A 17,808-nucleotide genomic window follows, 5' to 3' on the forward strand; every position below is an offset into this window, starting at 1 on the left:
ATACCTTCTAATTAAGAAAAGGCTTTAATTTTGAAAAGAAATTAACACAATAGTTTAAGTTATAGATACAATGGATAAGCGTAGATTCACGAAAAACAAACCATTCGCCCTCCGGGCTCATGGTTTCTTTTTCAAGAATCCACGCTTATCCATTGTATCTATATAACTTAATTCCATTAGTGAACAGAAATCAGTAAACTAGCCAATTCAAACTTAATGAAATTAGTCACACAAAGGAAACAATTGAATATAATTTGGTGAGTCAATTTCAGCGGCAGATTTAGGAAGCGTTGATTCTAGAAAAAGAATCCACGGTAAATGAATAAGCTGACGTGACCACAATGGTTTAAGAAATGAGATCGTCCCAGGTATCTTAGATAATTATTTCGCGTTGAATAACAATGAAAAATGTACGAACAGGTTTGTAAAAATAAATTAAAAAAAAGGCAATAAATTTTCGCCTTGGCTATCCCGTGTAGTACACAGGAAAAAAATCAGAAATGGAATTGTTATACATATGACTTAGTACCTTGATACATATTTACAAATACATTATACATACATCCATTCATTTTCGAATATCATATCGATGGTTCAGTTAACGGCGTCTTGTCAAGATACGCACGAACTACTGTTACATTTTAACAAGTCATTACATTTCAGTAGTTTCTTTTGGACTTCAAGTAATTTGGATAAATGTTCTTTTATGTTATTAATCAAATAATTTGAATCACATCAGTGAAAATAACTTTGACAGGTAATGCCCCTTTTAAAAAAAATCAAACTTTGGGTGAATATTGGTTGCTTAGAGTCCAGTGGCAAATATTTCATGTGCTTTCAGGAGAAATTATCATTTAAGTTGGTTCTGCAAGGTGGTTTGACCGGAATAAAATTGAGCGCCCTTGCAAAAAGAGAATATTTTCCAATAAGACAACTTTATAGATATAAGAACATGTGGTATGAGTGCCAATTTAGCATGTTTAGTACACAAGGATACATTGTCCCTATTTTGATCAATCGTACATGTAGGTGCGTACTTATACGTTCAACGCCGCTCTTCAGTATATTGTATTACTGGCGGATGGGATATATAAATTAATCGTAGTGGTTCCCAGTTTGGAGGATAAAGGATCAACCAGGTCGTTTCATAAACAGAATAGATATAACTTGAAAATACAACACAAAAATTTAAACAAACATAGAATAAAACAAAAACAACATTGACCCCTTTATAAAACTTAGCAATAAATCCAGCTGCTCCAGAAGGGTTTGCGGTTACAACGCATACTTTCGTGTTGCAAAAATTCAGATAAAATCGAATTTTTTGTTAATGATTAAGAAATTAAGGGGTATACAAAAATGGTCATCCCTCGTACTTCTAACGGTCTGACCGTGAAATCCTTGCTAAACTGAGGCGTACGTTTGGCAATGCGATATGTATAGATACTCGGCCATTCATTGAATGGGGATCCCTATTAAATTTGAATCACTAGGCCAAAAGTTGATGTCAGAGTACCAAATGGTAAATTGAAATTGAGGCAACAATTTGTGTTTTTTTAGTTTGTTAACCGTATGTCTAACCTTCGTCCCACTTATCTGAAGAAAGCCTAATAGAAGGAAGAATCCTTTAAAATTTTGAATCAGTAGGTCATATTACATATAGATAAACTAATATTGAGGATACCAATCTTTGGTGGATACTTCTCTTTAGGGTATAAAGACCACTATTGACTTTTGAAGTCACTAGGTCAACGATCAAGTTTACGTCAACATTTTGCGGACTGAAATTTATCTTTTTTTCTTACTTTTCTATCATTTGACAAAACCTCAGCACCCTTTACACTTTGTCATAATAATCAACACAAAAGTCGGTTTGTTCAACCACAAATCAATTAGGATTGCAACTCTGCTTATGTATCAATGACGTTTTTGGGTATACATTTTATGTTCCTTTTGGTCATTTAACGTATGTATTCAAGTTTAGATACATCATTGTCTTTCAGTTTTCTTTTTTTAGGGGGGAGGGAGATTGAGCGTTCATGAAGGAGAAATTTAAACGTATACGATTTATGTCATCTTTATTTATCTTTTCTTAGTTATTTTACTATATGAATATTATTTTTTAAAATTCCTAGGTTAGAGCTGAAAGAAAAATACACATTTAAAAGTGGATACTTTTTTAGATGAATGTAAATTGGTTTGTTCATTTATTTCAAGGAATCTTCATCTATTATATACAAAGAAGCGTTTAAAATTCTGATATATCATCACGTAAAAATTACGTATTCAGATTTGATTAATTTATGTCATCACTAAAAATCCGTATTGATATATACAACTGGAAAAAAGTGTCGCACAACTTTGAATTTTCTAACCAACAAAAACAATTAACATAATTATTATTTAGGGCATAACATTTATATATCTTAGACCATTTTGCTGCTGACAAGACCACTGGCAATAATGAAATAAAATGTTTAGAAAAAAAATGGATTTAATTAACTAAATGTTTTGTCCAAAAAAAAAACTGTCATTGGTACTAAAAATTGACAATGTTTAACTTTTGATACATCTAAGAAGAAAAGTCCTATCGCACAATAAATTGTGTTTGGAAAGTGACATTATGTGTTAGCGGTTAGAAAAAAACATGACAATATTCAATACCGAGTGCAACCACCGTTCACATAGATCACCGATGATACCCGTCTTCTCATTCCTTGGATCAAACGTTGAATTTGGCGATGTGGAAGTATGTGCCATTCCTGATGCAAAACTTTTGCTAACTCATCGATATTCTGAATTGGAGGTACTCTCTCGTACACGACCACCAATTATGTCCCAGAAATGCTCAATGGGATTCATATCTAAGCTCATGACAGGTCATGGAATAGTCGTAATGGTTTCCTGGTGTAAGTAGTCGATCAGTGCAAGCGCACGATGAGGCCTGCAGAGGATGAGTTTTCAAAATGAGGCACTACGGCTGCGTACAGGATTTCTCTATGTTACCTTTGACCGTTAAGGTTGCCTACTAGTGTTATGAGATTCCGCTTGCAGTCATATGACACGCGCTCCATACCATTTATATGTACGACCCTCAACCGAAAAGAACTGTCTCCAGTATGTTCTTTTCTGCATGTGCAGTATTAGGTTGTCGCCATACCCGAATTAACTTGTTTTTCTGTAACATGGAACAGAAAGCGACTCTCGTCAGAATAGTGTACCTTTTTCACCATGACGCAAAGTTCAAGCGACGACGGGCTTGGCACCACACCAAACGGGCGATCCCGAGTCTATTAGTAAGCAACGGTATCTTAATTGGTCTTTTGAATCGATATCCAACTTCTTTTTGACAACATCGCAGCGTTCTCCTAGACAGAGCACTGTGGGGGATTCACCGACTTTTCTACAAAGTACTGTTTGAGAACGGGGTTTGTCTTACCAGTATACCTAATAAAGCAGCATCTTCTCGAGCAAATCTTTTTCATGCTCTCCCAGCTCTTTGCTTGTCTTTAACATTATTCGTGTATTGATGCATTCGTACAAGACGACGAAATGTTTTTATGGTGATGTTCCATCTGTCGTGCAATCTGTGTCAGTAACATACCAGCTTTTCTCGTCCCAATAATTTGCCACCTTTTCTCATTTGAATGAGTTGCGATGAACCCATGGCTTTAATTTCGTAACTCAAATTTTAAAACTGTATAAATTATAACAAATTGCAAACGTGGTAACAATAGTGGGTTTTCTCCCAGTGAGTACAATAATGCACGTACTAATTATTATTTATACGGTAGACAAAAATCGATGGAACACATGTATGATATTAACAAAGGTAAACATGATCCATATATTTTTCAAATGACAAGTTATTTCCCGGGTAACTTTTACTAGTCATTTGTACAAGGCATGGTGCGATACTTTTTTCCATGTGTATATTAATTTTTTACAAACACGTTTCAAATACCAAATCAAGTTTTGCTTCTTAGTCATTTCGATTATGTCTAATGAAGACAGGGAACATGCAACTACCAACAAAGTGTTTTGGTATTCTGTTTTATCGGTGCTGCTACTGAGGGACAGTTAGTTGCACAGAACACCTACCACCAAGTATAACGTTCTCCTCATTTGCTCGCTTTAATTGATTGATTTTTACGAAGATTCCAGTTTATACATAACTTTAATTGTACTAAAGTTATTGTTGCGTCTAACATACGAATACATACTAGTAGGCAAGGTGAGTTTGAATGTCGTTTGCTGTTGTGTTTATACTCTTGGTTTTGATGAACAGTGATCAATTGATTCTAACCTAATAAAAGTAAGAAGATGTTCTAACTATATTTGAAAAAGTTTTTTACGTCATAATGAATGCATACCCGTTTTTTTTTTTAGACAATTATAGTAAGCAGCTAAAGCAAATGCGTTTATTCTTTCCAAAAACAAATACACATTTGAAGAAATGTCAAGACATTTCCCGTAATTCTGTACGCATATAATATATTTATACTTGATGCACATATATACAAAATGTATGTATATTTTAGTTCAACTTGCTGGGATTATCGCTGGATTGCTAATCCTTATCATAGTTCTGATTATTCAACCAGGTAAATTTACACATGATAATTTTACAAGAGAAATATACTTTTTAAAACAAGATCAGCTGATTAATGCTTCTGTCTTCATTTCAAATGCTTTAAAAATGATTCGATTAGAATCGCATGTTCTAAGATAATGCCCAATCAATGTGAAAACGGATATTTTAAGTCAAACGAAACGGTTTTTTTGGTAAAAATAATGTAAAGGAAATTATTGAACAAATGCATGCTAAACTAAGATCCCTATGCACCTTTGTTTTACATGTATTACAAATCCACAACGTAGAATCGACAAAAATATTTCATTGAGTGACTGCTGATCGAACACTTTGGGTTCTAATTTATTTTCGAGTTATGCTGCCGAAGTATACCGATCTTGACCCCGATAAACAATCAACTCAGAATCATTGAGCACGTGGAAAATAAGTGAATTGATAGAGCGATGTTTATTTTGTTTTTATATTTTCATGCGTCTCCAAATGTTAATTAAGTTGTTAAATGATTTGGTGTACAACATTTTTCTTTCAGAATCAATTGACACTATCTTCCTTTCAGTGAACGTTTGTTTACCTTTTCTTTCATCACGGCTTTTCCCTTGCACTGTCGCTGTGCGGTTGTCGAAGATGTAACGAGAGGTCTCGTGGTTAAGGGCACTGCATACGGAAAAACTATCGGCGAATAAGAGTACGGTCGAATTTACATATTTGTGCGAATATTTTCTTTCCTTTTTCCTTTGTTTATTTATTTTTTATCTTTAATTTTATCTTTATTACTTCAAACATATTATTCTGAGTAATTTTGTTACTTTTATTTTAAGTAGTTAGTACTGTTTATTCTTAAACTGTTGTGATTATTCTTCTTAGTTTTTGTCTCACCTGCGACGAAAGTCGCAAAATGCGAGACATAGGGATTACAATCCGGCAGCGGCAAAACTATTTGTATAATTAAAAGCTTTCTGTTTCAGAAGGTAGAAAACCTGAATGCCTCATACTTTGCATACAGATGCCTTATGATACTTAGTATCGGTCATATGTCCATTGTCTTGACCCCATTTTCATGGTTCAACGACTGCTTAAATAAAATGTGTTTTTTTGTTTGTCAATGACATGTGAATTTCTTACTTTTTATGAGAAAAAGGATGACTATATTTTGTTTATTGGTTCCTGCAACGACTACGTGTCCTGTAGACAGGTTCAACCTGACGTCGACCTCATTTCATAGATCAGTGTTCACGGTTAAAGTTACTTGAAAAGGTCCGTTTCTTAAATACTATAAGCAGTAGGTAAACTATATGTGGTGTATGGAATGCTTGTAAAGGGATACATGTCAGTACGACAGGTTTCATCGGACCTTGACTTCATTTTCATGGTTCGTTGGTAAATGATTATCTTATGTGTTTTGTCTGTTTTTGAAATACTACAAGCAATAGCTGAATACTATTTGGTGTACGGAATTATTGTATGGCATTTATATCTGTTTATCAGGTATCATCTGCACTTGAAATCATTATGGTTCCTTGGTCAACGTTAAATTTCTGTACTTTTGTCCTATCATAAGATACTTTCAGTAATAGGTCAAATTTTTTTGGTGTATTGAATGATTGTAAGGTGTACATTGAATTTGGCATGACTCCTTTTGACATTGACCTCTTTTTCATGGTTTATTGGTCACTATTAAGTTTTCCTAGTTAAATCTGTTTCTTAGATACTATAATGAACAGGTCAACTGTATTTGGTGCACGGAATGACTGTAAGGTGTACATGTCTGCCTAGCATGTTTCATTGGTCAATTATATGTTTTCTTAGTTTGCTTTATTTCTATGATACAATAAGCATAGGTCATCTAAATGTGGTATATGGGATGATTGTGAGGGGTACATGTCAGTACGACAGGTTTAATCTGACCTTGACTTCATTTTCATGGTTCATTGGTCAACGCTTAGTTTTCCTATATAAGTGTGTTTCTTAGATACTGTAAGCAATATGTTAACTATAATTGGTGCATGGAATGAGTGAAGGAATACATGTATGTCGGGTGTGTATCATTTGACCTCGACCTCATTTTCATGTTTTATTTGTTAACTTTATGTTTTCGTTGTGTTGGTTTTTTTCTTTGATACTATAAGCAAAAGGTCAACTATATTTTGTTTATGAATGATTGTAATGTGAACATGTCTTCCTGGCAAGGTTTATTTGACCTTGACCTTATTATTATGAATCATTGATAATGATGATACTTGTAGTAAAACCTTCATCTTTAAGACATTCAACATTAATTCAATCATAGCGAGTAAAGCAGGCGGGACATTTCAGCGTGTGCATTCTACAATAACTAAAATACCCTTCCCTTTTCACGAATGTGACCTACCGAATTAGACTATTTACCAGATTTGTAATAACATAAGCAACACGACGGGTGCCACATGTGGAGCAGGATCTGCTTACCCTTCCGGAGCACCTGAGATCACCCCCAGTTTTTGGTTGGGTTCGTGTTGCTTAGTCTTTAATTTTCTATGGCGTTGTCAGTTTGTTTTCGATCTGTGAGTTTGACTGTCCCTCCTCTATTAAGCTTATGAACTGTTCAAAATATTAGCGCGTACCAACATAACATAATAATACTAAACCACATATGTATCGAGAGAAGCACGTTTGGGCTAATTGGTCGTTGTTGGTGTATCATGTGGGCTAAAAAATGTTACGTTTGGGCCAATGGCAAGTACATTTGGGTGGGCTAAATTTTTAAGTCTTTATATGGGCTATCATATCTAGTTTTTAATTATGTATTAGTCTTTGATACATAGTAAATGACATTCTACTTCTAATAAGTTCTTGTTTTATGTACTCTTTCCGTTTGCCTGACAGTGTTCTCCCCTTCTCAATGCGGTGAGTTGAAAGACATATTTTGAGCAAGACAAGTCCTAATAGCACTCAATAAATTTTTAGACTATGTTAATCGTGCAGGTGTAAAAAGCCTAGGTGAAGTTATAAAAATTACACCAATTGATTGTTCTCAAAGATTAGGTCTGGTCCTGAATACTGTAATCTCGTGATACTGCCTTATCTCAACTGTAAAACTATTTCTATCAAAAGGTGTAAAACGTTTTTCTTTTCTTTTTAAACTAGCATGTTTTTCAAATGATATATGAACCTCATTTTCAGTTGTATTTTAAAATTATTTTTAAGTGAAATTTCATATGTTTTATATCACATATTAATAAAGATAAATTATATCTGTAAAAAACCTGTACATATAGAAAAATTTAATTAGCCCAAATATAAACTTTAGTGGTTGTCGTTTATCATATTTGTTTTTCGTTTATTGTTTTGTAGAGTGTGTTCTTCTTTTGAGTTGTTTCAACACTGTCACAGGTTAGGGGGATGGTTTGGCGCCATCTAATTAGTTTAACCCCGCCACATTTTGTATGTGCCTGTTCCAAGTCAGGAGCCTGTAATTCAGTGGTTGTCGTTTGGTGCTGTGTTACATATTTGTTTCTCGTTCATTATTTTGTACATAATTAGGCCGTTAGTTTTCACGTTTGAATTGTTTTACATTTGTCATTTCGGTGCCTTTTATAGCTGACTATGCGGTATGGGCTTTGTTCATTGTTGAAGGCCGTACGGTGACCTGTAGTTGTTAATTTCTGTGAAATTTGGTCTCTTGTGGAGAGTTGTCTCATTGGCAATCATACCACATCTTCATTTTTATATTGACTCCAAATATTTTTGCCAAAATGATACCATGGTCATGCTAATGATTAACCGAAATGTCTTGTGCCCTATGGATCATTATAGAAGATTGAATAATGTCATGTGGTCACCATGTTATCCAAATATTCTACCTGTAATATTAAAGAGAATATATTACAAGTATTTTTGATAATAATGCCGAAATTATTTCAAGTATATTTCCTCACTGCATAAGCATTTTTATGTACAAAGTAAGAAAGTTTCGATCAAAACTTCATTATATACATGGAGAAATAACTGAACAAAAACTAACATCAAAGACAGCAATTATTTTTTTATTATTTAATACTTGTTATCTCAAATATGACTTGCAGAAAAAAAACGAGCTTACTGTTCAAAGTCACTACAATAGTGCTGCTATAATATACTTGATCTAGAACTATTCACACTATGTGGACTTCCGTAATAGGGGTGTGCTCCTCACACGAAGAACGACTGCAATCGTCACTATCAAAGTTTAATGTCACCATCACGAATAAATTGACCGATATGCTGTTTCGGTGTATCAGCTCAGTTTTTGCAGCTTTAGATCTTTAAATAAACACCAGTATGTTTGTAAGATCTGTAATTTAACCGATTGTGACATTATGATTGAATGCGATCTGCATGGCGGTTGATGCATGCATAGCAGAAGAAGTTTATCCTGTCGACGCCCCGGTCTAGCTCCTTTTGGATTTTTCATTTTTTTGTTTGTTACCAATGTTTGTCTCTTAATCGATTCACGTTGGACACACCCAGTCTCGCTCCTTTTGGAGTTAATGCGACCCCCTCAGTTTTTATGTGTTACCTTGATTTGTCTCGTCTCAATCGATATACGATATTTGAACATCCGCACAGTACTGTCGCCAAGATTTTTCACTTGAGGGTTGAATTGGGTATAAAATATTGACACATCCATGAAATGTTTTCCACTGGACGTTAACCATAAATAGTCAGTTAATCTACCACAATCTTGTTGTTTTTCATTCTGTTCAGAACCCATTAATTTTGTGATCCAACTATGGATATTATGCGAATTAAGTTTATGATTCTCTCATGTCTCTGGTTATGAGGTTACAAGGTAAAAAAAAATTGTTTCAGTTTTTGGTTGATTTGAATATTTGTCCTATTCAGAACCCAATGATTTTGTGATCCACTTTCGATTTTATGCAACATATATTAGGACTTCTTCAAATATAGGGCAAAAATGCCACGTGGGCAATAGAAAATAACCCCCAAGTCACCCTCTCCAAAAAACAAACAATCGGAAGAATAGAAAAATGCGACGGAAAACAGGTATTATTAATAATGTATGACTTTGAAAATTTTTCTTTCTGTTACATGTGCGACAGAAAGAAAAAAAATGCTATCGCAAACCAATTAGCCAAGTCTTCTATTGTTTGAATATCTCTGTTTTATTGAAACCCAAATCAAATGTGAAACTTGCTTTGATCCAAGCAAATCGATACATTATAGACCGACGGCTAACTAGTAACGGCTTTGATAAACTCCATACTTCGGCAAGTAAATTGTAAAATCTATAACATATACCTATGGATCGATTCCAATTGTAATTTTTGCTAGAATACATAGTTCACTTGGCACTTACTGTTTTTTCTCTTGGCCATATTATATCTGTTTTCTTTTGTAATTTCCTTTGTTGTCTCAAGCAGTTGTATGCGTTCTTTTTTTTATTACCTCGGACTTGTATCTCCTTGCTTAGTCATCACTCCCCAGTCTGATATTTTAATTTAAATCACAAGAACACAAACAACCAGTCTTAAGAAATATTTTTAGAATTATTTTACGTACATGTTTATATTTTTTAAGGTGAACTATTCATTGTCTGCAACGCAAGAACAGTAGCAGTTGTTGTAGAAGTAGAACAAAGTAGTCCTGTTGATGAAAAGGGAGCAACTTTCTTCAGTATATTTAAGATTAACGTCATTGAAACGAGACAACTGAGGCCCAAGTTAAGAGTTGTAATCGACCCTGGCAGAGATTACTATTTTCATATGGAGAAACGTTTTATCGGCGGAAATGTTTCATTCAAAGACGTAAGTGCTTTTTACCCTAATTTAAAACATTTACAACATAGAAGAGGAATGGGTATGATTATAACTTTGGAAGGAAACCCTGAGTACAGCAAACTTCATGAACCATGGAAAATTGATAACAGCATTTACCATAAAAAACTGTTTGATAACAGGCTTAGAAATTCAGCCATCAGGAATTTGAAATAGATTCCACAGAATCATTCACTGAACACATCAAAAGATGCCCCAAACAAGATTTAACGATTTGTTTCTGCTGAAACCGAAACAGTAAAAGGATGATAAATGTGTTTTACAAGTGAATGTTTTTTTCTTTTTTCCTTTGTTTTATAAAATAGTAGTCTAGTCAATTTAATTGTTCTTTTAAAACTACATGTATGTAATTGTATTGCGAATTTTGTTGTATAAATGATACAAAAATGTACACATTCACCTCCTTTATCAACATTTTAGGTGTACACCTGTTATTTAATTTTTTTTTAAAGTGTTATTAGCTGCGATTTAGAAACAAAATAAAAAAACATTTATCAATACGGAGTCTGGAAATAACATTTCGCCATTATCAGTCAATTGGCTTGTAAGGCAATAATTCAACATCATTTGAATCCATGTAACCCCAATATAAATTGACCTTTAGCTGGAGATGGCTTATGCATGCCCTATTCCTGTATTCTAATTAGGTATTAAAGAGAAAAGAATGTAAACATTGAAAAGTGAAATAGCGGAGCCACCAGAAAAAAACAAAACATTTCTTTGACTGATTTTGCCCACAAGATATCATTAATTTACATGTAAAACGCTGATTTACATTTTTTTAATCTATGACATGAAATCAAACAGACCTGAGCAAATCGTAATTCACAACTCCACGTGTTGTCTGTCTATTTAATTTATGTTTTTATCGGGTCAAATGACTTTCGGCAATTTTAAGAGGGAATCTCCATGGTATATAAGATGTATTTTAGTCTAATGTACACACGAAATGCTGATGCATAATAAAGAGTCAATGTATTGTTATTATTTTTTGTTGTTGACTTTTTGTAATTTGGATTTACGTTGTAAGAGTGCATCATGAATGAATAGTGAAGTCGTTAAGCATGCAACCAACCATGTGTCATTGATATTTTGTAAAGGAAGTTGATAAAATTATATCGATTCCATATAAGATTAAGCAAATAGAAGACGATACCACAAAGAAGCTCCAAAGGCAGATGCGCAAGCAATGCACGACTTGTCCTCCATTCTCAATCGTAATGTGGAAATAACTAATATTATAAGTTGTTTACTAAAAACTTATTAAGCAACAAGAGCCTGTATACAGTATGTATGAAGGTATTCTAGATCCATGACAACTTCCTAATATAAAAACGAGAAGCTGTGGTATAATTGCCAATGAGACAACTCTCCTCAAGAGACCAAATGACAAAGAAATTAACTACTACATGTACAGGTCACCTTATATGTACGGTCTTCAAGAATGAGCAAAACCAATACCGCAGTCAAGTATTAAAGGCATCGAAAAGACACAAGTAAAACTATTCAAACGAGAAAATTAACGGCCTGATTTATTTATAAAAAAACAATGAACGAAATATAAATATGATATACAGCAACAAACGACAAACACTGAAATTGCGGGCTCCCAACTTGGGACAAGCAATGGCGGGGTCAAACATGTAAGCGGGCGCTGAACCCTCCCCTAACCTGGAACAGTGGTGTAACAGTAAAAATATGAACAAACTATAAAAATCAGTTTAAAAGGACTCAATTCATCAGATCGATACAAAGCAACAACCAAAAAACACCTAACCAAAACAAAGAGCGGACGTGGCAGGGTTTTTTATACATCCCTACAATAAAAAAGACACTAGGCACAGATCTGAAAGTACTCGTAGTTACTGACAGCTAGTTCAAAGCCAGTAACAACTAATAAACAAGCGGCTGTCAGAGCGACAGCAAACCGGATTTTTTAACATTTATTTATGTCCTGGCATTTTTCAATATCACAAGGACCATAACTCTTAACGGTGAAAATGAAAATCGTCAATGTTGAACTTGACTTCCATTTTGTCATCAGTAACAACATATTAAAATTTGAAAAGCTTCGGTTGAACGGTCCATGAGTTAAAGCACGGACATGACTGGAAAGACTATTTTTCAATCTTTCAAGAACCATAACTCCTGAACGGTGAAAGTGAAAATCGTCAATATCGAACTTGACCTCCATTTTGTCATCAGTAACAACATATAAACATTAGAAAAGCTTTGGTTAAACGGTTCATGAGTTACAGCACGGACACAACTGGAAAGACCATTTTTCAATCTTTCAAGAACCATAACTCCTGAACGGTGAAAGTGAAAATCCTCAATATCGAACTTGACCTCCATTTTGTCATCAGTAAAACATATTGAAATTTGAAAAGCTTTGGCTGAACAGTTCATGAGTATATGCACGGACACTGTTTGGTATACGCCCGCCCGGATGCCCGCCCGCCGTACATCCCCAAATCAATAACCGATTTTTACCTCGTAAATACGGTAAAAAATCATTCATCTAAGACTAAAGTATCAATCAGTACACATCCAACATCCAATGGATTTAGTGTAAAGACGTCATTAGAATGGATCGGGTGATGTGATGTGGAGAAATTCTGACATGTCTCCGTTACCGGATAAATATTTATTCATTAGGCTACGCATTGTTTCAAAACATGCATTTGAAAAGTTCTACAATCAGATTGGAATACGGGAAGCAATCGATATTTAGCGACGGTTTTGATAAAGTTTATCCCCACGATGCCTTCAATAGAGGAAAAAGAAAATGTTACACGTCCCACAAAAGATAGATTGACAGTTACCTTCATGATACTTCAGTTTTGAAGTAAAGTTTTTACACGTCGCATATAGACATTCTTTTAATTTGATTTCTTCTTTGCGGTGAATTAACAGTAGTATATTCTTTTGATTCAGAATGTAACTGTGGACCGAAGATGGTCGTTTTCAAATGGATATCAAATTCTATCTGATCGCTTTCATTTTATTTACCAAAATTTTTTTTTTTTTTTGTATAGTCTAAAAATGGTGCAATTTTACACAAAATAGCAAATGTTTACAAATAGCTAGCTAACCCATACTTTTTATTATTATAAAAAAAAAACATAAAATCTATAATTTGACAAAGTATATGATGATCCACCTTAATTAGGTCTTTCAACTTTTCCGTGGAAAGACCTTTTGCTTTTGTTCTGATTAATTTTTTTTCTTCTGCCGTCTGAGATGTTTTTTTGTTACTTGACATTTCGAAAGGATGTTTGGCCCATGATATTGTTATATTTATTTCTCTGTAACCGTAAATGATATCGACAAACATATTTTGCCAAATTGTTCGTCTACTCTTAAGGATATTTTGGTAAAGTTAAACCTGAGTGATACAATGACATCTTTAATATTTGAGTTATTTCCCCTTTTCAAATTTAAAAAAGGTGATATGTTGAAAAAATTCATATACCATAAGTCATAGAGACCTAAAGTCTTTTGATATGAAGTCCTTGGTTCATTTTGAGAAAATTGAGGTCAAGGTCATGTTCTTAATTTTGAACTTTACTTGCTATCTTTATTCCAAAGAAACCGTAACAGTTAATGATAAAATATTTTTGCTGAATAAGTTCACAACATAGCGTAACTTCAACCTGTTTAAGTCGACATGTCGTAACACGTAAATTTGAGTTGAAAGTGTACATAGACATTTAATGGGAGGTTTCTCCCCTCTTATATCATATATTAGCTGTACGGTAATATAACTCATTAATGATATATAGTTGAAACCTAATCTTTTGAGGCCCTTGTTTAATGACCTTGAAATCGGGATCAAGGTCAAAGTTGGATTTGACGTTCTAGATTTTGACCTTTGCTCTAATTTCTTATTGGTTCAAGATAAAGTCAACAGGTCTTTTATATTAGGTTACATATATATATATATGACCTTGATAAAGTTAATCTGAAGTAGCCATGTTTGCCTTACTTCATTTACAATTTACTAGAACTTTATATTTTTTGAATCAGTGTGAAGTTAGGTTCAAATCTAACCGTTTAATGACCTTGAAATCGGGGTCAAGGTCAAAGTTGAATTTGACGTTCTTGATTTTGACCTTTGCTCTAATTTCTTATTGGTTCAAGATAAAGTCAACGGGTCTTTTATATTGGGTTACATATATATATATATATATATATATATATATATATGACCTTGATAAAGTTAACCAGAAGTTACCTTTTGTAAACCGGAAGTAGCCATGTTTGCCTTACATCATTTACAATTTACTAGAACTTTATATTTTTGTAATCAGTGTGAAGTAAGGTTCAAATCTAACCGTAAGTAGCATTTAGTAAACCGGAAGTACCTTCTTATCTCCCTTATTTTTCTTTTCTCAAAACTATAATGAAACCATATAGTTTTGGAATCAGCATAAATTAAGCTATAACCTACATCAGAATTGACATTTTAAACCAAAATTTAATATTTTCTGTCTAGATATGTCTATTTAGGGTGGAAAGACCTTCAATTGTTCTCTTAACCATTGGTTTTTAATTGATATTTAATTTAATTTGTTTCAAACAATTATAGTTATTTCCATATACAACAAATGATGTTACTTCTTTTATGCAACAATTTTATTCCAAAAAAGAGAGGCGAAAGATACCATAGGGATATTCCATCTCGAAAAGTCGAAAATAAACAGGCTAAAAAAGAAAAAGACCAACAGACAGGTAACAGTACACAATACACAACACAAACAACTCAATACTGAGCAACACTAACATGGCACATTCTCATATTTTAAGGAGAACTCAGAGACTCATTGTACTACTGGTATCCATGCTTCAAGAGAAATTCATCATGAAGATATTATTTGGTCATGTATAATTATGTAGATTTTCAATCCAATTAGTTTCATTAAAACCGTCAAAAGTGAATATTGGATAAATGCATTCACATTCATGAAATGTTTTGTTTCACTCATTTACTTAGAAGAAAAACAAATACTTATATTTATAAACAACAACAAAAACACATCACATTCATTAATTTCTTTGGAATAAACATTTTTATTGTTTATACAATAGAGTATAAATGAGTCAACACTTAACACAATATAATTGGAGTCAAATAAACATTAAATTTTTGTTAGAGTGAATCTTTTCTAAATATTCATTTCTGACCTAAGAAATAAAAAAACTGTAGAAATCCAAATACAGAAGTTGCAAAGAAAAGCAAAACAGTTGAAAAAAACAGATTGGATACTAAACTATGCTACCCTGGTGTTGAATGTAGGGTTTTTGATCAAGGAATTGCTGAATGTTTTTAAGCTTCCAGACAGAAATCGCTTGATGAAGTTCAATTGTTTTCCAGGCTAAAAGAAATTTAAGCAAATATGCTTTAGAAGTTTTGCACTTTTTAATGCAGTAACCGTTTTGCTTAGTGTAAAAAGTGCAAATATGACATTGTGTTCCATGTTTGTAACCACTGAGGGAAAATCGATTCCCAATTTCCAGCCGATTTGCAAATGGAATACTTAGTAAAAATTAAAAAAAAAGCATATTAAGCATATGTTCTCGAATAAAAGAAATCAGAATGTTCAATGAAATAAAGAGCTCTGTCAAGCATTGAATCAGTTTGTGATACTTTTAATCAAATTTCAGATGTGACAGTACGATATGAAAAACATACACATCCATCACATCATGATGTTGAACTTATGATGTTTTAAGATATGTAAATATAAAAAAGAAGATGTGGTATGATTGCCTATGAGACAACTCTTCACAAGAGACCAAATAACACAGATATTTAGGCCATTTAAGAAATATCAGGGAAATGTGCAGCTATCTTTTAAGAATATAAGAATAGAAGCAAGTGAATAATCAAACGAAGCACATTTTCATGAAATGATTTAAAGAAGGATTGTCCTGCATGGAATTGACCTTGTTATTGAGGCGTTTTCCTACAAATCAATTGACCCCTTTCAATGTGTAATGGATTTGAAATCTGTTTTTAAGGTAGCCGGGGTCTCTAAATGTTCGGCGATTGATTTTTCCTTCTAGGTCGATGTGTTTGCAAATTTCAATATAAAAAATGGGGGTTATGATTGAATTTTCGTTAAAACACATTAAAATTAACGAAATCGGTTATTTTATATGGGTTATAAAGAGGATTTTTTTTTGTTATCGAGGAAACATTTAACAATAGAATTGGTTAAAACCCAATGACAGAAATTGCTTTTCATAAATAATTCCGAAATATCGAATACGAATAGGGATCAAGGTCCTTATTTTCTTGAAAAAAACCCCCCCAAAAAAACCAAATTCTCCTCACAAACTCAATATATTTATCTGACCTTGATTTTAAAGTATTTTTTTTTTCTTAAATTTTTAAATACACTTGATAGTTGAATAAAAATTAAAATCTTTATATTTCAAGTTTTAGATGTAGTGGTATTTATTGAATGACACTTGATTAAATATTTCTAAACCAAAAAGTTTTTTTTTAAAATCTGCAACATATAAAAATAAGAAGTTGTGGTATGATTGCCAATAATACATCTCTCCACCACGACCAAATGACAGAGAAATTAAAAACTATAGGTCGCCGTACGGTCTTCAACATTGAACAAAACCAATACCGCATAATCAGTTTTTAAATGGCCCGAAATAACCAATGTAAAACAATTCAAACGAAAAAATTTAAGGCCTGATTTTTGAACAAAACAATGAACGAAAAACAAATATGATATGCAACAACAATCGACAACCAGTGATGTCAGGCTCCTGAGATGGGACAGGCACACAGAATGTGGCGGGGTTAAACTAGTTTGAAGGCGCCAACCCTCCCCTAACCTTGAACAGTGGTGTAACAGTTCAACATGAAACAAATTATAAAAATCAGTTGAAAAGGGCTTGACTCATCAGATCGATACAATGCAGAAACGTATTTATCAAAATCACAGACCAGACGTGGCAGGGATGTAAATTTTTGTATCTATATAGGCAATCGGCATACATCTTGTTTGTCCATTAAAACTCCGGATTTATTGTTCGACAATCAAGTGAATATAACTTCATAAAAAAGGGGAAAAAAAGAAGTCAACAGATGTCGCTGCGAGGGAAAAAAACGCATTGGACAACCCGGTAGGTATTCGTGAATTTGTGAAATGTTAGGACACCAAACGTTTCATGATTGGTATAGTTTTAAAATTCGACGAAAAAGTCAAAGTAAGATATCGTCGAAAAAAAGTCATGTCTTCGGAACCGCCAGTTTTCAATTCCGACTGCCATTGACAAATTTTCAGTTCGGGACAAATTTACGTATGAAAAATAAATATAACTGGTTTGTTTTGGTAAACTTTGTAGAACAGAAATGGGATGGTCACTTCACGT

This window comes from Mytilus californianus, unplaced genomic scaffold (assembly GCF_021869535.1).
Source record: "Mytilus californianus isolate M0D057914Y unplaced genomic scaffold, xbMytCali1.0.p SCAF_1, whole genome shotgun sequence".
NCBI lineage: Eukaryota > Metazoa > Mollusca > Bivalvia > Mytilida > Mytilidae > Mytilus > Mytilus californianus.